Source organism: Harpegnathos saltator, unplaced genomic scaffold, assembly GCF_003227715.2.
Source record: "Harpegnathos saltator strain DR-91 unplaced genomic scaffold, Hsal_v8.6 scaffold139, whole genome shotgun sequence".
In the NCBI taxonomy this organism is placed as follows: domain Eukaryota; kingdom Metazoa; phylum Arthropoda; class Insecta; order Hymenoptera; family Formicidae; genus Harpegnathos; species Harpegnathos saltator.
In genome coordinates, this window is record NW_020229916.1 from 1081526 (window position 1) to 1097848 (window position 16323).

Sequence of the window (16323 nt, forward strand, 5' to 3'; positions counted from 1 at the left end):
AGGTTACACGCATTCACGCACGTACGCACGTAAAACGCTACCGCGGTTGAGAGGATTAATTACCGGCTTGGATCCCGGTGCGCTCGCGCGCTCGCGCAGAAATATAACGAACTTAATGAAGCCGCTCGCGTGCGAATCGCCCGGCCGGCATCAGGCCGGTTCTTAATAAAGCGCGCAACAACTCGCCCGTTACTATCGCCGGGAATCTTGCAGCACTTTGTAGCGGCGTTACTCAACTTTTTCCCGCCCACCGGCGAAACTGACCGCTCGCTTCTGCAAACGTTTTTGCGTCCCCCGCGTAAATCGCATGATGTATGTAAATTCCATCTGCCGATTTCCACGGACTTTTCCCTCCAGCTTCTCCCCCTCCCCTTCCCGTCTCTCTCTCTCTCTCTCTCTCTCTCTCTCTCTCTCTCTCTCGCTCTAACCCGCAGTCTCTCTCTCGTTTTTATGCGCGCAACATGTACTCGCTCGTGCACATGAATTCCCCCGCCTCGTCCTTGTTTCGCCGCCGGTCTCCCTCTTCCTTCCACGCGACCTCGCTGAATGGCCGACAGCAACAGAAATGAAATTGTTTGCAAACTAATCTGTCCTCGTGCCAGCTGAGAACGAAGTGCGCGTACATATGCCCGGTATACACGCATACGCGTGCACATACGCGCACACACAAGTACACACGCATACGCGTGCCATACGCACACACACAAGTACATACGTACCTACGCGTGTGTGCGTGCGCGCGAGCGCGCGCTGCGCGAGCATGGCAGCAATATGCGGCCTGGTGGGACTGCCAACGGCAGAATCGCGATGCCGAGATCATAGCCACGGCAGCGAATCTCGGCCATGGTGGGATGGAGGCGCACAATTAAAATTTACTGTCCCCATAACCACGTCTATCCGTTCTATCCGCCAGCGCCGAGCCGCAGGGAGAATCTAGGAGGAGCTCGGAGCAAAACTGAAACGCGTTTTCAGCAGCAGGTGAGCCCGCCGATTTTCCGCGTGTATCGATTACGCGAAACGGAATGGCAGGAAGAGAGAGAGAGAGAGAGAGAGAGAGAGAGAGAGAGAGAGAGAGAGAGAGAGAGAGATAGGTAGATTAGATAGATAGATAGATAGATAGGAAGAGAGGGAAGGAGAGACACACACAGGCGAATTCGGTCGGCCGTCGGCGGCACGCGAGATAAAAGCGCGCGAAAAAATGCGCTTCCACCGCGAATAATGAGATAAGTTTGATAGCTCTATGCGGCACGCTCTCTCTCTCTCTCTCTCTCTCTCTCTCTCTCTCTCTCTCTCTCTCTCTCTCTCTCTCTGTCTGTCTGTCTGTCTCCCTTCCGCTATCTGCCCTGCCCCCTCTCCCCTCTGCCACCCCTCGTAGTCGCGTAAACAGGCCGCGATGGAAATTCTCACCGGCGCGCCTGAAACGCTAAAGCGAATCGCCAAAGCACGGCCGGGCGAATACTTTCGCGAATGGAGTATCGCGCGTTATCGCGCGCCCACGACGACGCGCATAATTAGAATACTTTGCAGAATTTCAATTAAGTTCTTTATAGGTCGTAAAAGCGCGCTATCGTTTCTACGTGGTCGCTCGCGAGCGCGAACACGGCATACCATACACACACAAACACAAAATCGCGCGCGCGCGCGCACACACACACACACACACACACACACACAGGCTAGATAGGCGGGCAACAAACACCGCGGCGACAATGCTGTCCGTCAACAATAAATAACGATCAATAGTTCGCGCTGCGCGCCGCGCGCAAAGTACGGAAATAGTCGAATACTTGCCGGTGACAGGGAGGGCGGTGGGCGGAGGGGGGAGGGGTGGAGGAGGAGGTGGAGGGGCGGGGGTGGTTTCATTAAAGTCCGTGACGCGTTTCAGCATAATTGCGCGCCACAAAGCGAAACGCGCGGCCCTTTGTGCGGCCGCCACAATGATACATTTTGCAGCGGTATCTATCAACCGATTTCCACTTGCCGGAACGAATCTTTGCCCGCTTTAATTAAGCAAACCGTTTGCTGGAAATGGCAAATGTACGCATTCCTGTCTAATGTCGCGTGCACAATCGCCGCGCGCGCGTCCCCGTCGCCGGCCGGCGCTTCGTGACCCGGCCTCGTTTATATCACTCGCTCGCTCGCTCGCTCGCCCGCTCGCGCGGATCTCTCTCTTCGTGTACACTCGTTTGCGCAACGGCTTTCACACATTTTCTCCGATGAAGTTGGGAGCGCGTCAAACGCTCGCCGCTGTTCACGGGCTCGCGTGCTAATCGCTTGCGACAGCACACGGCGCAATTATTGGCCCTTTATTGCACTTTGCTCCGAATGAGAGAGAGAGAGAGAGAGAGAGAGAGAGGGAGACAGATGAGAATGTAATAAAAGTAATTTTGTGTTTCTCTCGTCGCACCGTTCGCCGCGCACTCGCGACGACGCGAGTGTCACGTATATTGTCACTGCGGCTCCTTTGCCGTAATTGTTGAAAATTTATTTGCACACTCATTTACTCCGCTGTAATAATTTGATTACTCTTCTCCTGTCTGTCGTTATTATCGCAAAGTGACTGCCGTAACGCGGCACTCTTCTTCCTCTTTGTCTCTCAACGATGCGTTCTTCTCACTCGTTATCGCGCTATCGCGAGATTTTGGGAAGGAAATATCTAACCTTTAGCGTTTCGATTGCGCGTACGTTCTTAGGCGCTGATTATGCGCCAGAATGGTTGATAATATTGTGGTTAATAGTAGCGTGCGAGGATATATCGCGGACGCGGAACATAGTATTCGTTAAGCAAGAGGCGTGTACTAATCTGCGATATAAGGGGGTTTAGTCACGTCACTTAACGCGCGTTCAACGTTGTTAAATTATAAGCTCATACGTTTCAACGAGGAGAAGCGACGCGGTTTCAACGCGGCACGAAATTTTACCGCCTATTGTCGACCTGAACCGTCTCAAATCCACAGATTCTGAAGGACCAATGGCGATCTAATCTCTTACACAAACTGAAGTCCCATTCGACGTCTCCGAGTGGCAGAAAATGCACAATTTGCCACTCGTAGGTTCTTAAAAGCCTCTCGATTAAGCTACGGGTCAAGTAGAATGAAAATCGATCGATACGGACTTCAGAGGATGAAATCAATGTTAAATGGAGCATCGAGGCCACGAGTGGGATCAAAATTTCGACTCGGGGACTCGCGGTAGCGGCCACTCGACGCGCTCTTAATTTCGGGCAAACTTTCGAAAACCAATTACGCCTAATTGATGTCACATAATTGCTGCCAAAAGTAAGTAAATAACATGCGCGTCGCTGTTAATATTGCACTACTTTCCCAGATCTACCGATGATTGTACGTTCGCACGATAAATAAATATTTATTTGGCGACCTAACGCAAAATCACTGCGATGAGATTAAGAGATCAACACCGCGCGCGCATAATTAAAAGACAGTTGCGCCATCTTTCAGTTTCAGAAAGCGAAAGGGAGCGTAATATCATCGGCGATATACAACGTGAATAAATATTTTCGCATGAAACTTGTTCGTCGGTGAAAATTCACCCAAAAGCCGCTCACTCGAGATCATTCCGAGTATTTTCACAGCAAAATTCACGGGGCGTGGGTGGTGTTCGAAAATTCAGCCCTAATTCCATCGGGGAGAACGCATGTGCGTTTTACGGAAATTGCCAAATTTTCCTGCCACTCGCGCACATTGAGAGATTGGTGATGATGGGGAGCGCGCTGCGGCGCGCCGATGCAAATGAAAGCCGGCGTGCGGCTTTAAAACTTACGTCGCGACTCGCGGCGCGTATCGCGCGTCGAGAATCGCGCGCCGGGCTTTAAAGAGCGGGTTATCGACCGGGCGATAATGACTGACGGCGATTATTTAGCATTCGTCGCGTGCGGCCGATGCGGCCCGGCTGATTAACCGCTGCCCGAGTTGCCTCTCGTCCGCGCGTCGTGGCGTTTTATTTCGATTGCCCTTACAGTTCGTCGCGTCGCCGTTGTTTGGCTGTTGTTGTTGTGAACTGCACGCCACGCGAGGACGCGTATCGTCGTCGTCGTCGTCGTCGTTGTCGTCGTCATCGTCGCTGACGACAACGATCCCGCACGTAGCGCGGCGCACGATGCATTATTCAGACGTCGGATCCGCGCTGCGGCATCGTTGAATTACCGTTTACAGATGCGATTTGTTCGCCGTGGCGACTTCCGCGCGACCGGTTTAACTGCGGGTTAAACGAACGCTTCGGCTTTTGGGAATCGGCGACGCGCTTCGTCGCGCTTCGTCGCGCTTCGTCGCGACATCCGGCCGACGAGAGCTCGCGGAGTTTCAGCCGCGCGCAAGAAGCGGATTCTTCGCGCGAAATGAACGCACGCTCGAAAGCAACGAATGAACCTCCTCTCTCGACCAGCGATTCAGCGAGCTGAGCTTTATCCGAGTGGATGATGATTGTTTCCAGCATTTGGCATAAGTTTGCGCAGCGTGACTCAGCTTTTAACGGTCGTGCTGCGCCGGCGTGTCCCATGGATGAAAATAGGAAAAAAGTTGCATACGCATACATATGTCCGTGGAAGCTTTATTAAAAATTTACAAGAGAAAAATGAGGGAACGTTGTTTCAGCCCGCAGATCTTTCATGCGACAAGAAGTAATGCACGCATCAATTTAAAGGATCAATATTGCATTTGCTGGGATAAAACACGGGACGATAATGTGAAGTTCGTAGAATGATTAATTCCATTTTTATTAATCCCGTATTAATCCTGTATTGACAGGCCAACATTTTGAAGTGATAATTAATTATACATTAACAAACGTATAATAAATATATAAACAATTATAATAATAAAATAAATCATTGATAATGAGAGCGGATTTCCTTCATATTCGCAGCACATTTCATTTTCCTGTTGTAACATTTTAATCGAGCTTTTACGGACATATGTATAATATGACTTTTTTTTCTACTTTCATTCGTTTTTCTTTATCCACAGGATGCAGGTGCAGTTTGACGCTTAAGACACCCTGTCTGCGAGTCCATCACAAGCGATTCAAGTCCAAATTTTGACTTCGTACTTTCGCGACCTTTGAGAAAGTATTCTGAATATTTTGAGAACTGTGTCAATCTATTTTGATTATTTAACGTACAGCTTTCTTCGCTGAATAAAATTGTCTCAGGAAAGCTGCAAGTTCCGCATTTTTATCGCTCAAAGTAAGCCTTGAGTAAGCCTTGACAATTCTTTTTGACAAATTAAAAAGTCCACTTCAGAATCTATATAGACATCAAACAGCTCGAAGAGTCGCAAAGTTGGAGCCAAAATTTCGATTGGCTTGTCAGAAGCACGAAATTGCCACCAAATACGTTCCGAATTCAAGCGAGTTTAGCGACTTCCATCCCACCACCGTCCGCGAGATTTCGGAATTCCGGCGAGAGCGGACGCGAGCGCGGATTGCGATCGCCCGGATATTCGACGGGTCGTCGGTGTACTCCGTCATTATTGCAGGACGAGTGATCGAGCCTGAGGGTGCCGACGCGGGGCGTTTCATAGCTCTCACGGTCGATTCCACCCCCGGCGAAGATTCGACGCGACGCTCCGCTCCCTCGCGTAGTCATTGCGACGACGTTCGCGTCGAAATATCCGTGCAACACGCGCGCATCTCGACGACACCCTCGCGCTCCCCATTCAAACCACCCCCAGTCCGCGAGCTCAGATCCGGTGATCAGAAAGCACGATCTCAGTTCCGTCTCGCGGCGAACGAAGCGAGTCTCGCGCTCGCGCGCGCCAAGTCCGACTCCCGCGAGACAAGTTAATGCGAGATATGGCGTGCGGCCAAACCTCGCGGCGGGAAATAGAAAAATCTTTCGTCGATTTAGAGGGAGCCCGACGAGCTGAGACGGGAGATTCTTCTTCTTCTTCTTCTTTCGTTCCCAGACTTTCGGTGCGCCAAAAATATTCCCGCGTCCCGAATCGCGCAACGGTGACGTTAATTGCCGTCGCTCTTGAAATAACGCTCTCTCCGCGGTACTTTTCGAAACACCGGCTAACCGAAGCCGGGGCGGGAGGGGCTGAGAGGAGGTGGAATTCGGAAGAGCGGGCCCGCGAGAGCTCGAGTGCTTCGCGCGACCAATGGTACGTCGCCGAGCGAGAGGAATAATTATTTTCCGGAAACTCTCTCTCTCTCTCTCTCTCTCTCTGCGCGAAACCCCGCCGCACGGGCGGCCGTCGTCGGACTCTTTCTATGAAGCACGCGCCGCTATTCTCTCGCGACTTGAACTTCGTCGTATTTCAGCGATCTCTACACCGCCGGCATGCGTGAATTTCCGTCGAGACCAGTTGACGCGGTACATACACACGAGGAGCTTTCCGCGACTCCGAGCCACGGTGTGCTCTAATATGGTGCTTTCAATTTTCTCCATTTAGGTCCTAATGAAGAGCAGCCCTACCTACGAGCTATAGCAAAGCGCGGCGACGAGGAGGCCCTTGACGCGGGCAAACGGTTCCCTGCGTTCGCGCGTTTCCGCTCTTCCGCTGATATTTCAGCGGAGAAGGCAATTTTCGACGGGCCGCTCCCTCGTGCCGCTCGCCGAGCGGCATGTAAATACGGATTTATCGGCTCGCTTAACGAATCATTAACCGACCGCCCAATAATTATATAATACGTCAACTGCGGAGGTGAGCAATGGCGACGCGCGCGCGCGCGCGCGCGGAGTCTCGGATCCTCAGGGGAAGGAGGAGGGTAAATGTTGCAACAATCTTTCGGCAAATTTCTCCACACCGCGAGAGAGCCTGAGATATGAAATCAGCTTGTCAGCTCGCGGACGCGCGCGATTTTCCTTCCCGTCGCGGAAAGTTTCACCACATTTTCGTCGAGGAAAGATCACACGAGAGACGCGAGAAACGTTAGCGTGTCGTTACGTCGGCGGAGAAACCGGAGAGTATATCGTTTTCACGGAGACGGGGGAGGCTAAATCCCGCCGCAGGCGGAATTGCGAGGGCGGTCAATTAAAATTGACCGGAGCGTCGCGACGCGAAGATCGCCGGGAGTGCCGCGGCCTGAGTGATACGGCACTTTCAATTTTCTCCATTTGGCCCGTAATGAAGAACCGCCCGAGCAAGGGCGACACGAAGAAATACCCTTGACACGGGTAACCAGTTTCTCCTCTACCCCTTGTCCTAAGACTGTCGTCGTCCCCCGTGGCGCGAGAGCGCAGTTTCCACCGCACTACTTCGCGCGACAGAACTTATCTAATATACCTGCTGCTCCCCCGCGTCACCAACAAACCCCTGCCAGCCCTCGCCCGGCAGACGGCTCGTGCACCCTTTACGCCACGTACTCGAAGAACCCTCGGGAAGTTGGCTCTTCCGGGAGGAGGACGGAGACGCGGATAGAGGCGCCGCCGCGAATATAAAGTAACGCAGCTCCTAGTGAATATTATATGCGAGCCCGGGACCAAAGACAAAGTCGTCGCAGGGAACTCTTTTCCCCCGGTATTGAAGGCGCGCGCGGTAATTCATTCAGAGGCAAACACACACGAGGAAAGTCAATGCGCGTCGGATTAGTCCCGCGCCTATGGTCGTAAACAGCGCGGGACGGGTGCGTTCCGTTCTTCCGACGACGAGCCGACTCGCAATTTCGACCTCGATATTTTCCTCCATTTCGCGCTGACCTAACACACCGAAAAACTATTCTATAACCACCACAATCTTAATTGTATTTCGCCAGCATTGCCCTCTTGGAAACCTAAATTGTGCGCTTTCCATTTGCCATTTGCCATTTTGGGGGTGCTCTGGCTACCGGACTTCTGTTTCCGTATAAATTAAATTGGCTCTCCGAAATCTACAGATATCAGAATCATTTCAGGTCGGAAATAGGACCGAAATGAATCGACTCGGAATCGCAGATGCTTATCGACGATAACAGCGGGCTAAAGCTGGATTCACACTGTCCGTCTAGGCGGTTGTGTGTTAATCGATCTTTTTTCAGCGAGATTTTATTGTCTGCCACGTTGTAATCGGACCACCAGTCACTCGCATCTCAGCAAGAAACTACACAGATTGTAGTTCAAAATTATCAGTAAAATGAAAAGTGTTGATAGTAATAAAATAAAGGAAGATTCGACGGAGAATTTTCACGAAATCCTGTTTAGCGGTGTGTCTCAGACGCATGTCAGTGTGAACGGAGCTTAACACTCGCGCAGAATCGGGAGAATCGAGTCGTTCTTCGAGTAAGGCGAAGAAGCGCGAAACTAATTGATTATGGAGTCACTCGATATTGCGATTCAAGCTCCAAAAGTATAAACGCGACGAAACTTCATTTGTCAATTAGTCACGAGAACTTTATCTTAATAGAGAGGCCTCGGCGTGCAGTTTGTAATCACCGAGTTATTTAATATCTCTCGAACTTTCGGAAGTCGCGCGCGACAGAAGATCGCGAATTAAAATATTTACCGGGAACGAAACAAGGCGGCCGCCCACCGCGCGTCTTGAGAATTTTATGAACAAGACGCGGCGACCCGGGAAATCGTCGCGCAACATTCATCGAGATACGCTCACGGCGAATCCGATAAGACGCATTCCTCGCGTCGACGATTTACCTTGAGATCTCTCAATCACGCGCGCGCATGATCGCGCTTGCCGCAATTACGAGATTGCACAAAACGGAATCGCATGCGAGACACGGCGACGTCTCCCTCGCTCGAAAAATCCCATCGCTTTTACCGTCGGCTGCGCCTAAAATGCACGAGCCATTATAGGTCAGAGCGATTTGGCGAAAGAAATTCTCGCGTGCGCGCACGCGCCCCCTCGCCCTCTTTCGCTCGCTCGCTCACTCTCTCTCTCTCTCTCTCTCTCCCTCCCTCCCTCTGTTGGATCGAAGGTAGGCAGAGGCCGGAAGTGGCTCGTTGCGGCAGGAAGTCAGGGAGTGTGGAGATAAAAGAGATTTTCCACTGCGGAGAAAAGGCTGACTGAGGATCCGTCGGACGTGACAGTAAGTTTATTGGGGCGGATACAGATTGAAGAGATCCGACGTCCCGATGCGACGCGGAAGAAAATTATCTACTTCGTCTCCGCGCGCGCGCGCACGCGAGAGCTCGGAGGATCGGCCGAATGAGCTAAACTAACCTATACCGGACCAAAACCACTTCCGAAGATTTTCCTTCAGACGTGTCCCGGATTATTCGGCGCACCTGTTTCCCCTAAGCCGCCGTTTACTCTTGCGCGTGGCCGTTCTTCTCTTTCTAAAACGCGTCTACGCGACGAGCGAAGACGGCGCTCCGCGTACAAACGCCCGGAGCGCGAGCGCGCGAGCGAGCGAGCGAGATGGAGAGAGGACGCGGAAGGAGGGGAGGAAAGGAGTTCTCTCCCGCTTTTTTCCCCGATTCATACGAGATATGCGCATATTTTTGTACAGGGCGTCTCGCGATCAAATCCCGCCCATATATATGAAAACTGGAAAACATATTTATGCACGTCGAGTCTTCGGACGTGGAGTTTCTCTTTCTCTTCTTATATTCTTCTTCTCTTTTTTCTTTCTCTTCTCCTCCTTTCGGAGGTTTCTTTTCTCTTCAGACGCTCTTACAGACCGCGGGCTCCGTCGTTCCTCGGCGATGAAAGTGTCGGCGCGCTGCGGCGCTCCGCGTCGGATCCGCCGCATTTTCCTTCGCGGAATAATTCGAGAGTAGCCGCGCGCGCGCGCGCGCGCGGCACTCGATACGTCCGCGTCACGTAAGTATATTAAATAAGAGGAAGCGAGGGGGGAAGGAGCGCCGACGGCGACGATGAAGAATGCCGGCGAAGATTTCTCAGGAGATCGCTTACGGACGAGGTCGCGCCGCTCAAATTACGACACGCATCGCCGTTCGAATTTTCCGTATCATCAAACAACTTGTCTGATACGCGAGAGAACGAGAAGTGAGAGAGAGAGAGGGCGAGGCGGAGAGAGGCTCTCTCGTCATGCGCGCGAGGTTAAACTTCCACAACAATTTAAATCTCATCCCTTCGCAGTCCTGAGAGGGTTCGGATTTCCTTTTGAGAACGTCGGAGAGACCTAAACACGTCGGATACCGGAAACACACGGACGCGGACTCGAGGACAACATCGCGGGGATTCGGCTCGTTTGGTCTCGAGGTATCACTCCGCCGGAATTCCATTAACGCCGCCGGAGCTCCCTTCTTCAACGTCCATCAGCGAACGTCACACTTCAGCGATCGTCCACGACGTACGATTGACATCTCGCGTTTGCGCGCGCGAAATATAGCTGGCCGCTTCGCGCGCCGCTATAATTGCGAAGCATCAGCGGCGCGTTTATTGGGAAATCGTTTCTTCGAATCCGTCCGTATCATCTACCTTGTTATCTTCTTTCGTCGTCATCAGCGGTCCGAATATAAATTTGAAGCGTTAGCGGCGCGTTTAGTCGCGCGGAACAATTGGGAAATCGCTTCTTCGAATTCGCTCGTATTCGTCCGGTGAATATCTACCTTGTTATTCTCTTTCGCCGTCGTCGGCGGACCAAATATAAATTTTTCCCTCAGAGACAACTTGGGCAAACACACTGTCATACTGTGCATTCGTTAAGTTCAATTCAATTATCCGTGGAAATTTTCCCAGTTTGGAGCAAAGAGTTCGCGACACGCACGCTCCAGCGACTCCCGAAAAGATATCGAACGTTGGGGACAATTTGTTAATTCGGATAAATAAACGTTTACGAGTCCACGATGGGCGCTTTGAACATTTAACAAATTGAACAACCGTCACACCGTCATGTTTTTTTAATTAATTAGGTTGATGCAAAAATAATTGGCGGCTTTTATCATTTTAAGATTGGTGCCGATTTTTCTAGTTACCGTTATCCTTTCCAGGATTCTACACTAGGAAAAATGTATTGTTGCGTGAACCAAAATTCTGTTGTTGCAACAAAATAATTTGGTTAAAATATGCCCGACAAAACTGTTTAGTTCCTGCAAACAAATATCTTGTTTGATTACGGTTTGTTCGTATAACGTAATACTTTTGTCATAGCAACCAAAAAGCTTTAACTATATGAATTTTGTTAAAAATACTGTAAGTTTTTCTTAATATATAAAATCTAAATTTTAGCGCACAGACAGATAAAATAGTATCCATTGGGCATTATTTTAGTTTATGTAAAATAATATTTCGTTATTATGTAATTTTTATGGATAAAATAACTAAAATGCTTAATTTTTATACGTGAAATCTAAGAACAAAATCATTTGGTCCAGAGAACAAAGCAGAAAAAATATTTAGTTGAGACAACTAAATATTTTGTTATATAAAACAAGATATTTAGTTGCTATTAAAAAATGCCTCAACTAGACAGTTTTGTTAGAGATACTAAATTTTTTTCTCCTAGTGTATCTTGTAGAAACAAACAAACATGTTTCCTCTTGCAAGAAACGTGTGCAGGCCAATGGTTCTTACTTTGATTAATAAATATAATTTTTAACTGATGTACTTACTCGACACGTAAAAACCGCAATTATTTTTGCACCAACCTGATAGAAACGTCTGACAAGAAAATGTCTCGGATGAAACCGACACGTTTTGTCTCTCCTTTCGCGGAAACAAAAAATCTAACTTTGCACAGGGATTCCCGTTCGAAACATGCAAATTAACCCCCGCGCAGCCGGGAGGACTAAGCCCCTAAGTTGCAGCAGTTTGAAGATCCGTACGACGCAAGTCCTAAAACCTTGAGGATCGACGAAATGCTTGCCGAGATATGTACTCTGCAAAGAGTTACATGGGCCACCACCCTGTATATACGCGTATAGTTAGATATAAGAAAATATATCGTATCCGAGCGAGAGAGTATCCGATATGATATTTCCTCAATATACGAATATTAATATCTGCCCGAGAAAAATCGCCCGGGTGCGGTGTTATCGAGCGCGCGTCGCACTGTCGCATCATCATCATCATCGTGCAGACCCGATGATGGCTGGGCTTCGATTCGCACCAGCTGCAATATCGATCCCGGCCGAGACTCCCCGCTGAGACGCGCGCGCGCTGCCGAGCCGATTCAGTCAACAGCATAGATCGTTAATCGGAAATAATTAGCTCTCTGTGAGCCTCCTTGTCGCGGAGTGCTAGCAACTTGCGGCCGTAAATGATAACCCTAATGCGGCGTCAAGTTTAATTAGCCGTACAACGACTAAGTATACAATTAAGCGTACAATTAATCATGCAATTAAGACTGCAGCGAGGCACCGCGCGCGGCTAAATAGCCCCCGAAATAGCGTTGCGCGGCTGCCGACGAATATTTCGTCGCCGTTCGACCCGATAAGTCTTACATGTGCAATGCGTATGCATATGTGTGCGTGCGTGCGTGCGTGTGTGTGTGTGTGTGTGTGTATGTGTGTGTGCATATCTCGCGATCGACCGAGCCGAAGCGAGCGAACGTACGGAAATCAGGCAGACGTTTGTCATTAGCGGCGCGGAAACCGGGTTTAAAGTAATCGGAACTCGGTCTCTCTGATGGCTTGAAAGAAGAGGAGGAAGAAGGCGGCGGCGGCGGCGGCTGCCGAGAGAAAGAGCGAAAGAGGGCGTAAAGAGGATTGGAGGCGGAGCGAGCTTCCGGAAAAGGGTAGCGAAGGGTGAGATTTAATAAAAGATTACTATGTGCCGGGGAGAGCGATGTAGCCGGTGTTCGACTTTGCAGGATTTAGCGCGCGGCGCGGATAAGATCCGCGCGATACCGTCTGGGCGCTCCACTTTCGTCTGCCGCGACCGAGATACGCGTACGTAATATTTGATTAGCGTGCGCGATCGATTAGCGCGTGTCCCGCGCGGCCGGTGCGTGGTCGACGTGGACGTGGGGGACGAGAGAAGGAGTCGGCCTCTCGCGCGCGAAAACATCGTCGCGCCACGCCCGACGACGGAGAAGAAGGAGACGAGGACGAGGAGAGACGGCGACGAGTAAATTACACCCTGCGATCTTCCTTCCGGGTTTATTAAAGGGCTTAACTCCCTTCGCGGATGTAATCTGAACTTCATTATTTAAAATTCAGCCGGTGCAGCGATTGCATTCTCGCGCGGGACGACCGCATGAAAGATTCAGAGAGCGGGGTCGTGCCGAGAGAAATTGACCGACATAAATTATTTCAGTATTCTCTTGGCGAGCGAGCGAGCGAGCGAGCGAACACGCGCGCGCGCGCGCGCGTCCGCGCGGACGGGCACGGGAACTCGGTCGAATGATGCTTACAATTTTAAACGCGCAGCACGCGCGCGGTCTCTGCATAATATAAGTAATTCCTGCGGCAAAGAGCATCATCCTTCGTAACGAAGGAGCCGCTTAACGCGGCCTCGTCGGCTAAACGTATCTGCCCCGCGAGGAGCGGCCGCGATGTTTTCCGCGGTAGACGCGCATCAGCGTGAATGATCGGACGGGAAATAGCGTTAGATAACTTTCGAGTTTACCGCGCCGGAGAAAAATTCCCGCCCGTACTCTCTTTCGGAATTTTTCCTCCTTCGCCTGCTCTCCTCCTCCTCGCTCCTCCCTCTCCCCCCCCTCTCTCTCTCTCTCTCTCTCCCTTGGAAATTTTTCTGCTCGCGCTCTCGCGCACACGCCGAAGCGAATATCTCGCGCGCACACACCGGTGTAATCTGAAATGCTTTAGTTAGGGAGGTCTTTAACGTCGACATGTTTCCGCTTCACGTCCAGCCACGTCCACCGTCGCTCCGGAATCTTGGAAACCACCGGCCAGAGATATCGTTTATACTATATATGCACAAAGCTCCAAGTGGAGAATGGCGAGGGGGAGTTGTAAGCACCTCCTCCCCAGCCTCTGCTCGCCACCCTTTCAAAATCCTCTCTCCTCCCCCTCTCTCTCTCTCTCTCTCTCTCGCTCTCTCTCTCTCGCTCTCGCTCTCGCTGTCTCGCACCTATTCCGGTTCACGAAACTTTCCTCGTAAAATCACTACGAAGATTTCATTAAGCGAACGCTTACTCGTCATCTGTTCCGAGATAATGGACCTCCCTGGTGTCGGGGCGGGAGAAAAAGGGAGACGGATAGAAAGAGAGCGAGAGCAGGGGCGAGAGCGGGGGCGAAAGGAAGCGTGGGAGGGAGGGAGAGAAAGAGAGAGGCGCGGAAGAGGAGCGTGGAAATAGAACGAGCGAGCGAGCCGAAAAGAGCAGAAAGGCATAAAGAGGGTAACAGGAATCGCGAAAGCTGTCAACGAGATGAGTTTACCGTAACGTCACGATAGCGGCAGAGAGATCATAGACGACGGCGTTAGATTCCGCGGCGGATGTCGCGGAATATTGTCAAGCGCGAAAGACGTCGCGACTCACCGGGGGGATCCGCTTAGTCGCGCTTAGTCACTCCAGAAAACTTTCTCGCGGAATCTCTCTCGCCTTTCGCGCTCTCGAGCGAGCGGGAAACCGCGTCTTAACACGAAGCGCGCGCGCGCGCGCGCAAAACGCATATTACTGATAGCGTGAAGTATCAGCGGAGCGGAAACTCAAGCCCGCGACTCTGTCTAGCCGCGAGGTAATACGTAAATTCGCGCTCGACATCGTCGCGTTACCCCAGCAACGCAGCAATGCAACGCTCACTTTCCCTAACGGCTGTATAAATAAATCAGCTAATGACTGGGCGAGAATAATTACGCAACTTTCGCCATGAAAACGACGCGTCTAATTGCCGGCCGCAGCCGGCACGGTGTGTGCGCAGCACACACACACACACACACACACACAACGCGCGCAATCGCGCTCCTTCAAAATTTTTATCAACCGCTGCAACTTCCCGCTTCTGATTCGCCAGCCAGTTCCGAAATGCTGCCGGCGCGGGGCGGTCGAATTACATATTTCAGAACGGACAACGGGGGGCCGGGCCATGGCTACTCTGCCGTGTTCGATGTGTAACGAGCAGACAATAGCTGGATCACAAAACAGATTTCACATTTGAACGAACGGCCGGCCGATAACGAGCTGGCAGCCAGCTAGAAAATTTCACCTAGCCGGTGGCGCAGCTAACGCCGCGCTAACAGCAGCTTGTTAGCGCCGGCTCTCGAACGGGGGAGCGGCCGGTTTGCAGTTTTCCGCTCGCAGGTGCAGGTGAAATGCGACTTATCGCTGCTTCTCAGGGAGAAATCGCAGATCGTCGATACAAAAGTGAGGGCGATCGACGTTCCGCGAAGATCCGACACGGCGGGAATGCGCCGGCTACGGAAGATTAATCACGGCGAGCCACGAAGTTCGCGAGACGAGCGCGTACCGCGGCTTCTTCTTCGAACGGGCCGTCCAAGTTTATTCGGCTACGATTCGTTTGACTTCGTTACTTCCGCATTAGCATGCGTCGGGGGCGGCGGCGGGTGAGACGGGGCGAGACAGGGGTCGGCGAGCGCTTCGCTCCTTTTTATCAAATATTTATGCCGGGCTCGATCGTAGTCGCGAGTTTCGCCGCCGCGACGTTTAATTTATCGCCGTTGGGCGGCAGGGGCGGGAGGAGGAGGAGGAGGACGGAGCGGAGGGAGAGCAACGAGCTATTTAAGGGAATAATTCACGTGTCGACATCGTTCCAGTCGTCAACGTTGCAGACCGCGATATATAAATCAATCGCGAGTACTCCTCTCCCTCTCTCCCTTCCTCTTGCCTCTTTCTCTTTCTGCAGACGTTATCCACGGTAATCGAAGCATCACTATCTCGCAAACGTCGTTAAATTTAATATTAATGGCCCGAGCAGCGCGCGCACGCACGATAAGAGCGATGACGTTTTAAATCGGTTATAATCCCGGCGCGCTGAATCGACGATCGACCGATCGGCGCGGCGCGACGCATCGCGCGATGTTTTGTTGCGACATAATGTCATCGCATTATGTCCTATGGCGCGAGCGCGCGCTCGCGCGCTCGCATGAACGAACGAGAGTGCATATTTTTTGCTGCATCGGAATGAAATTGGCGCGCCCGCGCCAATTTCCCGGCGCTTTCGCGCGGCGTGCGCGCGCGCGCCTTCCGGTCTGACTGACACTGAGAAATTTTTCCAATTGATCATTCAACGTATTCCCCTTGGCTGCGCGCGTTTCCCTGAGCTATTTCGAGTATCCGTAAGTAATTGAGTATTTGAAAATTAAACGCATTTGGAAACTCAATTTCTTAAGCCGAGGCTCCTTCTCCTTTTTTAATCGGTGATGTAATAAGTTTAATACGTTGTGCACCCACACGCGGCGCACTGAGAAAATATCTTAACTGAAAAGCGACGAGAACAAGAGGTAAGAGGCTCTTCTAAACATTTAGTTACTCATGAACGGATTATCCGCGGACATTGAAAAAATATATAAGAAATAAAAGATATTTATTCGATGCGTGCTAATA

At 51.2% G+C, this 16323-nt stretch overlaps 1 protein-coding gene across 2 annotated transcripts in view; it reads right to left on the reverse strand.

Moving 5' to 3' along the window:
• Nucleotides 1–16323, reverse strand: part of LOC105185292 (uncharacterized) — a 352769-nt gene that overhangs the window by 313046 nt on the left and 23400 nt on the right. The window lies entirely within an intron of this gene.